Below are 6,561 nucleotides of genomic sequence, written 5' to 3' on the forward strand. Positions count from 1 at the left end.
TTTTGTTTGGTGGGGGGTTGTGGATGGAGGGCATCCAGTCATTGAAGATTCCCAGGGAAGGATGATGTCTACTGATGGGAACTTAGGGTGGGCTGAGGTCAGGAGCTCCCCCCCCCCCTTGCAGCTCTCAAATCAGACAGGAGAGACCCAGTGCCACTGAACCCTCCAGGCATAAGGGAAAAGGACCCAGGCTGGTGGCAAGGCTATTCACAGGGAAATCCAGCCTCTCTGAGGCTATTTGCTAGACAGGACCTGGGAGGGGCAGGCAGGCTCCCAGGCAAGGGTGAGGAGGGTGCTCTTGGCACAGGAGCAGGCTGCTAAGTCTGAAGTCCTGTAGAGAGTTCATCTGTGGGTAGGACTCTGGGCTCATGGCTCGATGAGTCTTCAGCAAGAGGCTGGGAGGAAAACACGTGAGCGTGAGATCACCCTGAAGGAGCAGCGGGAAGGGCCGGAGAGGCTTGGCCGGAAAAAGAGCCCCGCGGCCGCTGTGTGCGAAGTGGATGGACAGGCTGGGCCAGCTGAGGAGACGCGGGGCGCATTTTTAAGGGACTCTCTGCCGTTCTGGAATTTGAGCCCGAGGTGGGGGTGGGGGTTGAGACAAGGTCTAACGAACTGTCCTTTCCCGCGGCTTTGGAGGATGCAGAACTGGTTTGGACTAAAAAGGGAGCAGATGCTTTAAGAAGCCCAGTATGCGGGCTCAGTCCCCGGGGCTGGGAGGCCCAAGCACTGCTCCTGCAGGGAGTCCCAACCCTGAGGGTGACAAGGTCGGAGCAGCTTGGGTCTGTCTTCGCTGTACAGAGCTCCAGACATCTCAGGGCTGTGCTGCGCTGGGCAATGTTAAGCGTGGCACTCCTTGGCGAGAGGGGGGAGGATGTGACCTTTCTGGTCACCCAGGAAACGCCTTGGGTTGTCTTCCTCCTTCACCCCGTCAAAGCATACCTGGTCTTTTTTTTTTTTTATAGTTCCATGCTTTGCTGCTAACTCTACACACCTGGTTTTCCAGTCAATGATTAATAACTGCTCAGAATGAATGAGCGCTGTGAAGAAGACATTCTGCCTTGTCTCAGAAAGAGGAAGTGTGAGAACTGCTCAGACCCAGCTGTAGTGTTGACTCGGTTTGTGTTCTTGTCATGATCTTTGGCAGGAGCGTTTTTCTTCTATAGTATTTTTATTTATTAGCTTTCTTTGAGTGTACGAAGCATCTTATCTTGATAATACCATCTGTGAGACTACAGGTTTACTATAGCAGCTGTGATTGTCTCAATGCAGATTCACATAAATGCTTAACTATTAAAAATGCTCAGTTTGTATATCACACCCACTTAGATACAGCCCTGCATTTGTGTATCCACAGAGAGGTAATCTGGGAACCGAAGCTTCCTCCTAACCCTATGCACGAGAGGATAAAACTATTTCCTCTACCTCCTTAGTGACTGGGAACCAAAAATGAACCAGTCAAAAGACAGATCAACAAGAGTGGCTGGATTTTTAAATGATAACATTAAAGGCCTATACACCTAACTTAGCAGAGAAAAAAAAAGGGGGGGCAGGAAAAGACTTCTCTAGGAAGAATACATAAGTTTCTGTCGGGAAGGAAGATAGATTTAAGAGAGGGAGAAAGTTTGTGAGATTGTTTGCATAGGTATGGACGGTCTTGCTGTCTTCAGGGCCATAAAATGGTCCTGTAGAAGGGACTGGCTGAAGTGTGTTTTCTGTGTTCCCTTCCAGGAAGCCGTTTGTAGCTGCCTTACTTCTCCAAGGTTGCTGCGTTCTGTCGTGGAGAATGGAGTCCTGTCTAAGAAGGCTCCATTAGTATCTGCTGAATCTCTAACTGTCTTTACCATGACATTTGTTTGGGGAGACTGGGTCTGTCTATCACGGGGACCTGGAACTCCCTGATTAGACTAGGCTGGTTGTCAGGGAGGTCCCAGGATCCTCTGTGTCTGCCTCCATAGTGCTGGGACCATGAGCAGGAGCCACATGGTGCAAATTTTTAGGTGGGTGCTGGGGATTGAACTCATGCCTTCATACTCGGATGGCAAGAAAGCATTTTCCCAGCTGAGCTAGTGCCCTAGTCCATAAGTTTCCTATTTAATAATATACTTTGAGCATCTTTCTGTGAAATGCTTTTTAAAACTGAGATCAGTCACGGTTGCCCGGGTTCCTCTGGCTGAGGTGGAGGTAGTGAAAATTTTTGCTGTTGTAATGGTGAGCTGGTGTGCTCCAACAGATGGTTGGTGGGTGCCTTTTGGTGTGGGAGGGTGATTAACTCTGGAGACCACTCACTGATCACGTGAGAGGGAGAGACGTATGGCTATGTGGAAAGTGCTCACCTTAAAAGCTCCCAGCCACAAGGTGAGCGCGCACAGGGAGGGGAGCCTTGGGAAGAAGAAAGAGTGAACTTTCCTGGGGGCAGAGGAAAGCCGGGGCACCCTGGCTTGGGTACTGTGCCCAGGAGCCCCAGTCCACACACGCAGGGGGTCTTTAATTTGACCAGACCTGGTAGAACAGAACTGCTTCCCCTGGTCACCTGATCCAACTCAGGATTGAGCAGCCAATGCAGAGGCAGATTGTAGCAGGCTTTTTCTATTACCTTTGGGCCACCAACCAGCTTCCAAATCATGACATGGAGACTTTTTATTAATTATGAATGTTAGGCCTAACTGAGGCTCGTTTTTTTAGCTAGCTAGCTCTTTCAACTTAAATTAAGCTGTTTCTCTTCTACTTTTTGCCTCTGGGCTTTTTACCTTTCTTTATTCTATGTGTCTGTCTTTCCTTCTTACCCTGTGGCTGGTGGGCTGGCCCCTGGTCTCTCCCTCATTCTCTGCTCTCTTTTCCTCTCATTCTTCTCTCTCAAGCAGAGATTTCTCCTCCTATTTATTCTCTCTGCCTGCCAGCCCTGACTATCCTTTCTCTATTGACTGTTCAGCTTTTTATTAAACCAATCAGGTGCCTTAGACAGGCAAGGTGAAACCAATATAACACATCTTTACATAGTTAAAATAATATACCACAGCAATAGACACTTGCACTCTGCTGCTGAGATGTATACTTAGTCCAGCTTACCTTTTTTTTTTAATAGTATCTCACTACACTGCTCAAGCTGGCCTTGAACTTGCTTTGTAGGCCAAGCAGGTCTTAAACTTGCCATCTTCCTGCTCAGTAGCTACTCTCTGGTAGCTGCGTGCAGGCCTCTGCTGCCGTGCCCACCTTCATAACTTCCTGACTTTAGGAAGCAGTAGCACCCATAGCCATGGGTATGTTGGGAGGTTGACAGTGGCATTACCTATGGATTCTTACATCGTACCTTGTCTTGACTCTGAGAGACGTCCCACTCCCCAGTTCTAAGACACAAACACCCAGGCCTGGCCTTTGGCCCTACAGTTGTTAGACATTGAAGACCTAGTCCACTCACCTCCAGGATTTGCTCTGATCCCTGGGAACCCATCCTGGCCAGTGTGATATAAACACCTAACTTGCCAGAGGAAGGTGGGGGGGGGGCTGGTGTCCTCCTTTCTGTACCCTCTGAGGACCCACGCTTGCAGAGCTCCGATTGCTGGCAGGGGATGGGGCTCTGACTGGAAATAGATCACACAGCTGCCTCACCGCAGGCTTCTCCAAAGGAAAGAGCTTTTTAGGGGCAGACTTAGAGACCTGTGAGATGCAGCAAGCCTCCCCTGTCGCACTGCTTGCTACCGAGTTCAGTATTTCAGATCTGCCAGCCCAAGATTTTTGAGACATTCTGATTGGGAGGAAAATCTTCAGGGTTCAACACAGGAGCCCCACTGGCTGAGAGAGAGGACCTGCCCTTTACCTCAGTGTTTCAGTGTTTCTGTCCGCAGCACGTGAATGGTAGATAGCAAGGTAGAGGAAGGGTATCTGCTGGACCCTGCAGGGCTGTTTACTGTCTGAGCTCCAGTAGCTACTCTGACCCCAGTCTCCTCATCGGCCTCACATACTGGACAGCGAGACTTCATCCATATGCTCCTAAGGGAAAGTGCCTGGATTAGGAAAGCCTGGCGAAAGTCTGCCAATCTCTGTGCACTCCGGTGCTCACCGCGTGAAAAGACGCCTCTCACTGACACCACCTGTGCCGAAGGGCTTCCTCTGTGGGCAAACAGGAAGTAGCTCACCTCTCCGGAGAAGGAGGGCTCTGGCCATACTGCATATCTTGGGCTGTGTGGGCTGCGTGCTGCAGAGTGTGTGGTCACATCAGGACACATTTGGGTTCTCAGGAGGGCGTGGTGGACTGGGGAGAGACTCAATGAATGGACGAGGATGCTCTGCCAATCATTGGGACTCTGGGATGGGGGCGGGGCATAATGTCCCTGTAGCTGGAGACCCTCGAGGGATCTTCCACCCAGAGATTTGCTTCTTATAGTAGCAGGAGATGAAAGTGATGAGAGGCGCCTTCAGGCTGAGGACTCCAGCAGTCAAGGAAGGCCTCATACCCACCCTGTCTGGAAGGTGAGGGAGAGGCAGGTTTCTCTCTTGTTTCGAAGTGAGCAGAAAAGAGCCATCTGTTAAAGGGAGGGACAGGTACTCCACTGTCAAGTGAATGCAATTCATGGTCACAGGAGGCTGTTGACCCCTAAATGAGCAGAATTAGGAAGGAAGGAAGGAAGGAAGGAAGGAAGGAAGGAAGGAAGGAAGGAAGGAAGGAAGGAAGGAGCAGATTGATTGCCCTGAGCAGCATCAAACAGCTTCAGGGAGCAGAGAGTACTGGACCACTAGGGAGGCAGAGGCCCCAGTCAACAAGACAACCCTGCTCACCTCCTTGTCTCTTAACACACCATGACCTTCTGCCTCGACCATCGCCTCCCGGGGTCACTCATCCAGAAACACTAGGTGGCCATGTTCGATGAAGGCTCACTCACGGTCCTTGTTAATCCTCCCTGACTTTCCAGTAGCTTCCAGCCCAGCCAATTGCCTCCTCCTTCGGAAGCAACCTCTCTCTCACTATTGTCTTTCTCTTACCTTCTTGATAGCCCCTCACCAGCCTCCTTTACAGGCCTCTCCTCTCCCATCCTGATGGATGCCACCACCCTGGGCTCACATACTCTGGGGCCACACTAGCCCCTAAACTCTAAGCATAGTATTTAGTTGCCTGCCTCACAGATCTCTAAATCCGTGTTTGAAAAGTTGAACTCTTGTTTGTTTGTTTGTTTGTTTGTTTGTTTGTTTGTTTGAGACAGGGATTCTCTGTGTAGCCCTGGCTTTCCTGGAACTAGCTCTGTAGACCACCAGGCTGACTTCAAACTCACAGAGACCCGCCTGCCTCTGTCTCTCAAGTTCTGGATTTAAAGGAATGTGACCGCCCAGCAAAAAAGTTGAACTCTTGATTGTCTCCCCAAAACCTGGTGCTTTTCTACTTCAGCAAACCCTGTGCAGTCTCTCAGACCAGAAGTCTAGAAGTGACCCTTGACTTCCCTCCCATCTGCTTAAGCAGGCAGACTTCTCAGTGGTCCCCAGTTCTAAGTCCCCAGTCACATGCCCTCCTCTCTCTGCCTTCATCGCTCTAACCCAAAATAGTGCCCTCCCTTACCTGGACACCTCCCCCAACCCAGAAGCTGCTTGCCTGGGGTGTTGCTCTCAGGGAGCCCCTAACACTTGTTCTTCTTTCAGTGGACAAATGGTTTTAGAAACAAATGCAGAAACCCTCCTTCGGCCCTCAACTGCCAACTCCACATGCACCTTGGTCTACAGTTGAGGACCCAGTGAACTCCAGCGGGCCCCGCCTCTCCTGTCTGAGGACTTTCTCCAGAGCCAGGGCTACTGACTGTTACCCAGACATTAGACTTCCCATTGCAGATAATGACTTGGACCTGCAGCCTACACCGCTCTTCATGTAGGGACCTCTCCATGTGGTTACAAATAACACATCTCTGCCTAGGCCTCCCCTGACCTCCACGGCAGTGAGCTCACCCTGCCACCCTCCCTGGTTTCCCTCCACCTCTTCTTGCCCACACTTAGACATTCAGTGAGCAGGGGTTGGTACCTAGTGCGCTGGCTTCTTTTCTGTCTCTAGATTGGAAGCTCCCTGGGAACAGGCAGCGTGTTTTACGACTCGCTGGTGAGCAGCTTCTAGTGTGAGGACAGGAACGCTGCTAGCACCGGCTAGAACGCTGCACACCAGAGGAAGAGCCTGGGGAGAGGTTTGCTTCTGGGTGATGGATTTAGGTTTCAGGTTTATCGGGGTTGTGGGGAGAGCTGCAAAATCAATCCCAAACGCACGAGGTATTGCAGCTTGGATGATGGAATGGGCAAGGCTATGCTGAACTGGAGGTGTTTGGGAGGTTAAGCTGTGCACAACACTTACCATCTTAGAAAGTGGTTAGTTTAGGCCTGCCAGGACCATTAGCGTTTCATCTAACGCATCAAATACGCACAAGTTCTTGGAAGCTGGCAAACTGTCATATTAGTTGTGGCTTGCCTTCCTACTTTACTTATTATCAGCCTGCAGGTCCAGGTCTGAAGTAGAATCCTCAGTTTCCCCTCAGTGTGGCTCCTGGAGCAGAACCTAGTCCTGTCTTGGCCCCTGTCTGGCCCCACCTCTCTTTC

Source organism: Microtus pennsylvanicus, chromosome 9 (assembly GCF_037038515.1).
Source record: "Microtus pennsylvanicus isolate mMicPen1 chromosome 9, mMicPen1.hap1, whole genome shotgun sequence".
Taxonomy (NCBI): Eukaryota; Metazoa; Chordata; class Mammalia; order Rodentia; family Cricetidae; genus Microtus; species Microtus pennsylvanicus.